This window comes from Molossus molossus, unplaced genomic scaffold (genome assembly GCF_014108415.1).
Source record: "Molossus molossus isolate mMolMol1 unplaced genomic scaffold, mMolMol1.p scaffold_m16_p_29, whole genome shotgun sequence".
Classification (NCBI taxonomy): domain Eukaryota; kingdom Metazoa; phylum Chordata; class Mammalia; order Chiroptera; family Molossidae; genus Molossus; species Molossus molossus.
This window is the reverse complement of record NW_023425365.1, coordinates 2,139,622-2,151,585: the sequence shown is the minus strand read 5'-3', so window position 1 is coordinate 2,151,585 and position 11,964 is coordinate 2,139,622.

Sequence of the window (11,964 nt, the reverse complement as noted above, 5' to 3'; positions counted from 1 at the left end):
TCATATTTAAGTGACTCGAGCATTTTAAGAAGGCCTCTCCTCCACGCCCCCCCCTCAGTGGCCCCCACACCCAGGCCACCGCTGTCTTCTGGACTCTCCTGTTGGTAAGCAGTGAGTTGAGCCATCCTGTGCTTTGCGCCGTTCCCCAACTCTTCTGTTTGGTGACACCTGGCCAGCCCCCTGGGGTCTCAGAAGTTCTGTGGGTGACAGGCTCACTCATAGTGGAAGCCGAATCAATGAGACACCCCCTTCCCAGGGTTCTTTGCTGGTGGCCAGCGCTGGGCTGCCCCTAGGTGGGGGATAACGGCATCCCTTCTCCTGCACTCCTGTTCCCCTAATCCGGAGCCCAGGCTGGGCGCTGGGGGCCCTGACCTGCACTCCGCCAGGGTGCTGATCATTAAGTCTGTCCCACTGGGGGACTGTGAGCTGGCGGGGCTCAGCTGGGTCTGTGTGGGGTGTGTCCTCATAAATGTTTGCTGAAGGAATAAATGAGTCCTTGTGTCCCTGCAACCACATCAGTAACTCCAGACCTCAGGCATTTATTGCACTTTCTGAAGCCTCAGTCTCCTCCTCTGGAGCACAATGGAGACAGCAACCTTCACCTCAGAGTGCTGTGCACAGGAGACTCTGACACAGCCAGGAGACTGGGGAAGCCGGAACGACGAAACCACGGCCTCGCCTTCCTTGTCAGAAGAGGAAAACAGCTTTGAGCACAGCTGAGCATTCCAGGCTCTGGGAACCTAAGCCTCACAGCCCATTTCCTTCCATGCTGTGCCAGGCGCCAGCCAGCAGGGGGCGCCGCACACCCCGGGTCGGAGCCAGGAGAGGGCCCAGGACTTGGCCAGGGGAGTGTGGAGAATCTAGTTCAAGATTTTTATTTTTTTGGTATTTTTTTCCCCAATTTTCATTAATTTATTTTTGTAGTTCAAGATTTTGTCACACACAGGCAACCAAGGAAAAAATAGACTTGATCAAAATTAAACACTTTTGGGCACCCGAGTACACTACCAGGGGGTCGCAGAGACCACCCCCGGAGTGGGAGAAAAGGTGTGAATCATAGAGCTGACCAGAGGCGTCCGGAACATAAGGAGACCCTGCAACTCACAGCAAATGGACAGACAGCTGAATTCGAAAATAGGCAAAGGACTGCAACAGGTATTTCTCCCAAGAAGGTATGCAAAAGGCCCATAAGCACAGAAAAAGAACGCAAATCAAAACCGCCTCACACCCACCGGGATGGTTAGAATCACAAACCTAGGAAGTAAGTGTTGGCGAGTGTGTGGAGAAGCTGGACGGTCCCCCGCCGCCCCGTGAGGGGTGTGCAGCGCTGTTGTGGGAGCCAGGCTGGCCATTCCTCAGGTGGTGAACACCTTGCGGCCCGGACACTCCACATATGTGCAAAAATGTGCGAAGCTTCCTAGCAGCCAAATTTGAAGCAACTCAAGTGACTCTCCATGGGTAATGGGTAAAGGAATTGTGGTCTCTCCACGCAACGGAATGGTGTTCAGCCAGAATCGAAATGGAGCTGTGACCCGTGCTACCACTGGGGTCACATGGATGAAGTGGAGGACATGTGAGTGAAAGAAGCCAGACACCGAGGCCACACGAAGCATGGTTCTATTGATATACAATGTCCTGCCCTGGCTGGTGTGGCGCAGCGGTTAGCGTGTCCACCTGTGGACCAAAGGGTCTCGGGTTTGATTCACCGTCAAGGGCATGCACCTGGGTTGCAGGTTCAATTCCTGATCGGGGTCATGCAGGAGGCGATGTGTCTCCCTCACATCGACGTTTCTCTCTCTCCCTCCCTCCCTATCTAAATATCAATGAAAAAATATCCTCGGGTGAGGATTAACAACAAACTGAATAAAATAAATGTCCTGAATAGGCAGATCTAAAGACAGGAGGTGGACTAGTGGTGGTCAGGGTCTGGGGGAGGGTGGGAAGTGGGGGGTGACTCCCTAATAAGGCTTTCCCTCCAACTCTCCTAAACATTATTTGTTTTTTTTTCAATCCTCTGTAAGGAAAGAGAATAGGCCCTTCTTTTCTTTGTCATGGTTACTCCTTCTCTGAGGAGCACCTGGTCATTAGACAGGTCCGCGGCTTGTCTGACTCACGGGACTCACGGCACCACTCCAGTCCCAGCCAAACGGACAAGGGCTGTGCTCACAGCCGGGGGGGGGGGGGGGGGGGCTGCGGTTTAACAGCTTCAGGCTGGTTGGCAAGAACCCCCCTCTTTGTCCCTCCCCTTCAGACTGGCCTGTCCCGTTGGAACTCTGTCCCTCGCTTTGAGTCTGTTTTCCAGACCAGGGAACATGTTGACCAGACACATGCTCAGGGTATCTGCCCAGGGTGTCTTCTGAAAACCAAACAAACTGTAACTTTTCAAGACACACACCCCTTCCTTGTCGCTTGGCAACAGCAACACAGGCCCCTCCTTCTCCCCTGCCTTGTGTGGCCTAGCGACACCTGGTCCTTTCCTGCCTTGGAAAGTAAAATGAATGTTCTTCTCTCTTCTCTTAGTTGTGAATTCTTTCACAAGCACTCGTCACCAGCCCAAACCCTAACAGATACGTTTTGTGGTGTGTTTTTTTTTAAGTGAGAGGAAGGGGGAGAAACATCAGTCGGTTGTCTCCTGTACACACCTTGACTAGCAACTGAACCCAAAACCTAAGCATGTGCCCTGACCGGGAATCAAGCCTGCAACCTGCCCTGGCTGGTTTGGCTCAGCGGCTAGAACATCAGCCCTCAGAACAGAGAGGCCCGGGTTTGGTTCCCTCGAGGGGCAGATACCTCGGTTGCAGTTTGTCTCTGGCCCCGGTTGGGGTTGTGTGGGTGGCAACCAGTTGATGTGTCTCTCTCACATCGATGTTTCTCTTGCTCTCTCTTCCTCGCACTCTATCTGAAGGACATTTTTGCATGTATCTTGGGTGAGGATAAAAAACCTGCAACCTTTTGGTGTACGGGATGACATTCCAGCCAATGGAGCCACCCAGCCAGGACCCAAACTTTATGAAATAAAGAAACAATTGATGGTACATCTCTGGAAGACACTCATCTTTGGGAATTGCACCCTGGCAAACATGGCATTTGATTTCCAAACACGTGCCAAGGTGTACTAAGCAGGTGCAAAACTGAGACCCTGGACTGTCTCCTGACTGTGCCGTCCGTGGTGTGTCTTTGTGTGCACTGTGGCGTCACTCACCTTCGTCAATAGCTCTCTGGACTCTTCGCTGTACAGTCTCAGAACGGGAGCAACTCCATGGTGCGCCCAGGTCCTGTGCCAAAGGCCAGACTGGCTGTGGAGGCAGAGGCCAGCCATCCCCCATGAATTCCCGCAGCCACTGGCCCTGCGTCAGGGCTCCTGAGCCGCAGAGAGCTGTCCTGAGGATGGGAGCAGAGCCCCACCAGCCTCCAAAGCAAGGTCGTTTGCACCCAAATGGAGCAGGGCCCTACCCCGTAGCGGCGTGGTCGGTGTTTCTGCGCTGCCAGGACGTTTCCTTGTATTTTCAGTGGCCTCTCCTCCATATTCTCATCTGACAACTCGAGCTTCTTGCATCTTGGAAGGACAGCTAAGATCTCTGAGATACTTTCCAGGGGACTTGGGCCAGCCAATGCTGTGGTATGTCTGAAATGACCTCTGTCTTCCATCTCCTGGTCTGGTTTTCGGGTCTTCAGGCTGAACCAGGGAGTTTCTAAATTCTGTTGCATCTTTGAAGCTGGAGCAGCAGGGTGTGGTAGTCAGCCCTCCATGGGAGCGTGGTCCCCGGGCTTCCATCGGCCCCACGCCCTTGGCCGGGAGTCACGCCGTGACCTTCAGTCCGTGGTCTGACGCTCTAACCACTGAGCCAAACTGGCCAGGGCTGGGCTGTGTGTCTTATTTTTTATTTATTTTTTATTATTTTTTAAAATCCTCACTCGAGGATGTTTTTCCATTTTTTTTTTATCCTCACCCGAGGACATTTTTGCATTTTATCTTCAGATAGAGTGGGAGGGAGAGAGGGGGGTAGCAGGAGAAATATCGACGTGCGAGAGACACATCGAGTGGTTGCCACCACACGACCCCATCCGGGGCTGGGAACAAACTGCAACCGAGGTACGTGCCCTTAGCGGGAACCGAACCTGGACTCTCTGGTCCGTGGGCCAATGCTCTAACCGCTGAGCCAAATTGGTCAGGGCTGGGCTGTGTGTTTTAAAACAGAAGTTTTATGGTATGTGGATATCATGTCTCAATTTTTAAAAAAAGACTTAGTTGTTTAGTGTGAAAATGTGGTGCTCACATTCCTAAAATGCTGGCCCTGCACCCCCTCACCTCCACCCCACCCCTGGGGTCAGCGCACTGTTGAACACTCTGCCTGGTTTCCAGACATTTGGGCTTTCTGTTGAATTCACGTTCTTGTCCATTTCTTCCCGTGATTCTTTCTCAGAGTGGGGGTGACATGATGAGAAATTGCACTGTGGTAGACCAGAGTGTCTGGGGTGCGTGCTGGGGGCAGGGCCGTGCAGACTGTCGGGTGCTCCTGGGCCCTGCGGTGTGGCGCCGGGGTGGCAACAAGGGGTGCCTTGGGTCCGCAGCAGGACCAGCCTGAGCATCTCCAAGGCTTCGTCTCCCAGCACCAGGCTCCAGGCCCTGGGGCAGGCTCACTCAAAACATCTCCAGAGTCACAAACAGTACCTCAGAGAAGATTAATTTACTCAACCAAGTAACAACTCCTGCACCCGCGGCCTTGAGACCGAGACTTAGCTTGGTGGGGTCCCTGCAGGAAGGAGGTGCTGGAAGGAGGGCGCAGGGTCCCCTCGTTGAGACCTGATTGTCGGGCAGACCCAGGGATGATGATGGTGGTTTCAGGGACATGGGTGACTGTGGGCTTGGACAAGCCACGGGTATCGCCACAGTAAGCAGAGGTGATGCTGAGAACATAGACGGCCGGGTGTCTGGCTTGTCGAATCTTCCCGCACCCTGAAAGTGAGCACACATGCTGTTCCTTGTTTGCAGGGATGGCTGAGGCCAGGTGAGAGCCCCGTCACGGCCATGGCCAGCCTGTCATCCCTGTGGGGAGGTGTCGTCCACATCTGTCCTGTGCAAGGTGAGGGCAGCGCTTGGTCACGTTGTCAGAGGCCGGAGGGGCCTGCACTGCATCCCAGACCCAGGACTCCCAGACGGAGCCTTGGCAGGGACGGCTGGGCCGTTGAGCTCAGCCTGACAGAGACATGGATGTGCCCCAGAGGCTGGGACACCGCTGTCATCCGGCCACAAAGGGGATGGGTGTGCTCTGTGGGCAAGACTGCTTGGCTGGTGGAAATGGGTACCACCTCTCCCGGGGCCCTTTTGTAAAATCTATCACAGTGACAAAGGCATAATCTCCGCCCCAGCAGCTGATTCAGGGCTGGCCATGGCCCATTTGGAAATGCCGGAAAGGCACAGAGGAGATAGGTAATGCACCCAAACACGCCGCGGCTGACAGCCGCTGGCTCCGCAGCCCTTCTTCCGACATCACTCTGTCTTTGCTGCTTTAACCATTGCTCCTCGAGTTCCCGTGAAGCCACGCACACTCTCCTGGGCCTGAGACCCGGTGCTGAGTGTCTGAGTCCACCTCAGCCGTGGTGTCCAGCCCATGGCGGAGGATGTGGAGGCGACCCGGTCCTTCTGCCGAGATTTGACGGTTCCCAATGTTTGCATTTTTTTTATCCTTACCCGAGGACATTTTCGCATTTATCTTCAGATAGAGCGGGAGGGAGAGAGGAGGAGAGAGTGAGAAACATCGACATGAGAGAGACACATTGACTGGTTGCCACCCACATGACCCCACCGGGGCCGGGGACAATCTGCAACCGAGGTACATGCCCTTAGCAGAAACCGAACCTGGGTCAGAAACCGAACCAGCGTCTGCGGGCTGACGCTCTAACCGCTGAGCCAAACAGGCCAGGACAAGCCTGTTCATGTTAATGATGAACCCCTCACCTTCCACAGCTGCTGGAGTCTTTTTTCTGAAGTAAATGCCCACATGTCCAGCTGGTGTGGCTCAGTGGTTGAGTGTTGACCCTGCACCGAGAGGTCATTGGTTCCATTCCTGATCAGGGCAGGTGCCCAGGTTGTAGGCCCGATCCCCAGTGGGGGGCGTGCAGGAGGTGGCCCATCAATGTTCTCTCATCGATATTTCTATCTCTCTCTCCCTCTCCCTTCCTCTCTCTCTAACATCAATAAAGAAAAACAATGCCCGCCTTTCTGTCTGGTTTCTAAATATTTTTAATTCGGTCGGTTTTACCTTCCTTTTTACAGCCCAGCCCTGTCCCCACATGACGCCAGCCCGCTGCTGTGTCCAGAAGCCGACACTCACATCTGATGAATGTTCCCAGAAAGCGCCCTCTGGGCTGGGCCCTGGCCTCCTCAGGCGGCTGTGACTGCTGTCTGTGTGAACGGTGGACCACTGCCCCGCCTGTCTCCTCGCCCTCTCGGGTTTTTCATATTGCTAACCTGATAGTGAAATGTGGTATCATGAGGATTTTCATAGTTTTAGCTGGGCGTTTTCTTATCATGAGCAAAGTTGCCCTTTTGTGTGTGTATTTACGAGGCATTTGTATTTTTTTCCTGCTAATTCTCTGCTTCCATGGCTTGTCCATTTTCTATGTGGTTGTTGGTCTTTACTTACTGATTGGTGGGGACAATTTTGTTTTTATCCTCACCCAAGGACATTTCTGCATTCACCTTCAGATAGAGTGAGAAGGAGAGAGGGAGGAAGAGAGAGAGGAAAAGAGAGAGAGAAACATCGATGTGAAAAATACACATTGATAGGCTGCCACCCACACAACCCCATCTGGGGCCAGGGACAAACCGCAACCAAGGCACATGCCCTTAGTGGGAACTGAACCCCGGTCTCTCTGGACCGCGGGCCAACACTCTAACCACTTAGCCAAACCGGCCAGGGCTGTGGAGACAATTTGTGAATTAAAAAAAATGTGTCCTTTGTCTTATATAATTAAATCCATCCATCTCTTATATAGGTGTGTGCATAGTTGATGCTCATTATTGGTGAATTCTGTATTTGTGAACTCACCTACTCACTGACATTTAATTGTGACCCATAATCCATCATTGCTGCACTTTCAAGGTCACTGGGGGACATGCACGGAACGAGGAAAAGCTGAGCAGCCTGCCCTGCACATTCCCAGCGGGGGTGCCCGAAATGACGCCCACTGCCTTCTGGTTCCAGCTCCCACATGGTGGACAGGTACCCTTTCCACAATCTCTTTGCATCACTGTTTTTGCATCTTTTTTGCCTTTTGTTAGCAATTTTCCCCGTTAGCATGGCCCCAACTGCAGACCTGAAGTCCTGTCTGGTGTTCCTGAGCACCGAGAGCCGGGCGGGCTAGCTGGGAAACACACAGCTGACGTTTCCCAGGGCCGGAGGCCCAGCGCCGGGACCAGAGCTCCATGCTAACGAATTAACAATGTGTCTCAACTAAGCTGTCGTAAATGGAAACATACAAAGCAGGTGATGTGCTGGTTGGTGGTCTCCACCTGCTCCCAGTCATGATTCAACGCCGTACGTGACGTGACGTGGCATTTGAAGGGCTTCTCCATGATCGATCGAGCCGGAGCAGCATCGTCGACAGAAGTGTTTTCCAATTGTTGAGAATTCGCGTCCTTTGTGCTCGTTATAAACAGCCCTTCCGTGAACGTCTGTACGTACCTCTGGCCGCAGAGTGGGCCACGCGGTGTATAGTCTCTGAGGGGGATTGCCGAGGTCAAGGGTAGGGACATATGTGTTCAGACTCTTGCTCCTTGAACTGCTTCTAGGAAGCCAGTGCCCATCTGCCCAGGGAATCTGCTGACGGCAGCGGTGCCAGGGGCTGGGGCCTGAGCTGTCAGGGCCATGCAGAGAACACAGCCCCGGATACAGGCCTCGTGGGGGGCCCGCAGAGCAGTGCATGGACATGTTGGGCCTGAGGTCAGACTAGAATTAAGGGGGAATCCTGACCCCATGGCCTGTCCATTAAGGTGGAGCCCCAAAGAGGAAGGAGTTTAGAATCAAGAAGAAAGCCAGAGCGGAGAATGGGCACAGTGTCCACTCAGCAGAGAGAACCCCTGCGGCACTCCCAGTGGGGGCTCCACAGCAGCCACAGTGGCCAGGGCCAGCGTGCCCAGTGACACGGGGGGGCTGAGGGGCCCAGGGCCGGTGTGCCCAGCGACACAGGGGGGCTGAGGGGCCCAGGGCCAGCGTGCCCAGTGACATGGGGGGGCTGAGGGGCCCAGGGCCGGCATGCCCAGCGACACAGGGGGGCTGAGGGGCCCAGGGCCGGCATGCCCAGTGACACGGGGGGGCTGAGGGGCCCAGGGCCGGCGTGCCCAGAGACACGGGGGGGCTGAGGGGCCCAGGGCCGGCGTGCCCAGTGACACGGGGGGGCTGAGGGGCCCAGGGCCGGCATGCCCAGAGACACGGGGGGGCTGAGGGGCCCAGGGCCGGCGTGCCCAGTGACACGGGGGGGCTGAGGGGCCCAGGGCCGGCGTGCCCAGAGACACGGGGGTGCTGAGGGGCCCAGGGCTGGCGTGCCCAGTGACACGGGGGGGCTGAGGGGCCCAGGGCCGGCGTGCCCAGAGACACGGGGGGGCTGAGGGGCCCAGGCAGTGGCTTGCACTTGAGGGGCAGAAGGAAGCCTGGAGCGTACAGGCCACCTCACGTGGTGCTCGGGCCCAGCGGGCGTGGCGGCTGGGCACTCACTCCTCTCCCAGAAGGCTCTGTGTGCCAGCAGGGGCCAGGAGTGCTGGATGCTCTGTGCCCTCCGTTCAGTGGATGTGGATGGTGATCAGACACAGGGAAAGACACCTTCTTCCCTTCCGGTCTCCTCCCAGCACCTGCATGGCCACATGGGCCGCGCAGGTGGAGATGCTGATGAGTCAGTGCTGGGGAAGAGGGGGTGTGTGTCAGGTTGGCCAAGGACCTGCCCCTGGAGTTGAAGGCTGAGGGGCAGGGACTGGCCCTGAGGGCCTGAAGAAGGTTGGGCTTCAGGGCCCGCAAGTGGGCTGTGGTGAGCTGTCCTCTTTCCCTCCAGGCCCACTGTCGTGGTTCGAGGTCTCTGCTGCTCTCCACCTGACAGCAGGGCCACCCTAAGGCAGTGCAGGGTGAGCGAGAGGCACCTACGAAGATGTGCTCAGTGCTGGGCACACACCGCGTACCCGGTAGTGCTGCCATCATCGTCATTGTCTTTTTTTTTTTTTTCCCTTACCCGAGGACATTTTTGCATTCATCTTCAGATAGAGTGGGAGGGAGAAAAACATCGATGTGAGAGAGACACATTGACTGGTTGCCACCCACACGACCCCAACCAGGGCTGGGGACAAACTGCAACCAAGGTTCATGCCCTTAGCAGGAACCGAACCTGGGACTCTGGTCCGCGGGCTGATGCTCTAACTGCTGATCAAACCGGCCAGGGCTTTTTTTTTTCATTTATTAATTTTAGAGAGAGAGGAAGGAAGAGGGAGAGAGAGACAGGAACATCGATGAGAAAGAACATCGACTGGCCGTCTCCTGTATGCCCCCCCACTGGGGATGGGCCCACAACCTGGGTATGTGCCCTGACCGGGAATTGAACCAGTGACCTCTTGGTGCAGGGTTGACGCTCAACCACTGAGCCACACCGGCTGGGCAGCATTGTCTTTATTTCAGCAATTTGACTTACTTGGGGTCCACTCCGTCCACCGGGCTCAGCGCCCCGCTCCTGTTTGGGGAGGCTGGCGGTTTCCCAGGATCTTTTGGCCAAGCTCCTGCGGCTTTAAGGGAGATTACGATGTGAACAGTGGTTTGGGCTTTCTTCTTCTTGTCCCCTGTTTCATGCTCCAACGCGGCCCCTCTGTGTGCACACCAGGGTGAAAGTGGCTTCGGGGTGCTAGAAGCTTGCCCAGCGGTCTCAGGTGGTGATGCCAGTGCCCCGCCTGTGCACCGCACAGGTTGCTCCTGGCCTCTTTTCCAGAAGAGACTGGGCAGTCAGGGCAGCGGTGACCACAGAGGGCATCCGGGCAAAGGGACCTCTCCAGCTCCCCAACCGACTGCTATTGCCTCAAGGTCTCAGCTGGTGTGAGGCATGAAGGTGATGCTGCTGCTCCCTAACTGTTCCCTGGGAAGACTGGGCTGCAGCCCCCCTACTCTGGCTGCTGACTGGGTTGGAATAACCACTGGGTGGTCTTAGTGGTTCTTCCTAAAACTCTTCAGCAGAAAATGGAAATGCAACTTTTTTTTTATTTTGATTTTCAGACAGAGTGTAAGGGAGGAAGAGAGAGAAAAACATTGATGTGAGAGAGACATCAATTGGTTGCCTCCCACACGACCCCAATCAGGGTCGGGGATTGTACTGCAATCGAGGTACATGCTCTTGACCAGAATCGAACCTGCAATTCTTTGGTCCACGGGCCAATGCTCTAACCACTAAGCAAAACTGGCCAGGGTGAAAATAAAACATGTTTAAGACTTGTGTCGATTAAAAAAAATTTCAGGAGCCCAGAGCTGAGCCTCAGTGGGGGCTGGGGGCTGATGGCAACCCCGTCTCCTACCCCCCTCTGCTGCTCAGCAGGACAGTGGGAGGGGCGTCAAACACCTGAGCATCCCAGGACCCCTGAGGGCTGAAGCCTTGTTCTCTTGACCGAACCAAACAGGATTATGATTTTGCATGTGGTGTGAACCTAATGGAGTAAAATTAAATAATCACTATGCATAAGAGAAACAGTTCAAATTGCAAGTCACTTATTTGCGGCAAGTCTGCTGAGACCCTCCCGAGGGGACCACTGCCGGCCACAGACGCAGGCCAGCTGCAGGAGGTGTCCTGGGAGTCACACTCGGATGGCAACACAAGGACCCTGAACAATCTTTATTTCCACCTTTCCTGTCTGAGACTTTCTCTATCATGAGGACATGCTTTTAAAAAAGCAGTGTTTATCCGTTCAATGAATATTACTCAGCCATAAAAAGGAAGGAAGTGCCCTGGCCAGTTTTGCTCAGTGGTTAGAGCTTCGGCCTGTGGACCAGAGAGACCCAGGTTAGGTTCCCTCTAAGGGCATGTATGTCAGTTGCAGTTTGTCCTCGGCCCCAGTTGGGGTCGTGTGGGTGGCAACCACTTGATGTGTCTCTCTCATATCAATGTTTCTCTCTCTCTCTTTCCCCCTCTCTCCCTCCTGCTCTATCTGATGATAAATGCAAAAATGGCCTCAGGTGAGGATTAAAAACAAAGGAAGGTGGTACCAACGCCAGCTGCAACCCTTGCAGCATGGTGAGTGCAAGAACTCGGTCACAAACGTCCACACACTGCAAGATGCCACTTAGGAAATGCAGGAGAGGCGACTCCATAGAGACAGGAAGGAGGTTGCCGGCCGCCTCAGGCTGAGAGGGGGTAGGAGGGAACCGCGAACGGGGATAGGTTTCTGTGTGGATTGATGGACACATTCCGGAACCAGAGTAGTGATGGTCCTACAACCTCGTGAAGACACTAACAACCACCGAATTGTACACTTTATTTATTTACTTATTTATTATTTATTTTTTCCTTTATTGGTTTTAGAGTAAAAGGGAGAGAGAGATAGAAACATCAATGAGAGAGAACATCGACTGGCTGCCTCCTGCACGCCCCCACTGGGGATCAGACCCACAACCTGGGCATGTGCCCTGACCGGGAATCCAGCCGGCGGCCTCTTGGTGCAGGGTTGACGCTCAACCACTAAGCCACACCGTCTGGACATAACGATATTATTTTAAAAATCAACATTAAAAAAAAGTAGGGAAGTAGAGAAAATGTTACAGCAGCTTTTTAATTATAAAGACAACAAAGTAGAGACTGTATAGAGCCTTGTGGCCTCACTTGGTGAGAGGAGGTCAGAGTGGAAGGGCCCAGAACTGCCCTCCCAGCCACAACTAACCCCCTTTAGAGACCCGTAACCCCCGCCCCCCGTGTGCCTGTCCCCTCGCCCCAGCGCAGCCTTCC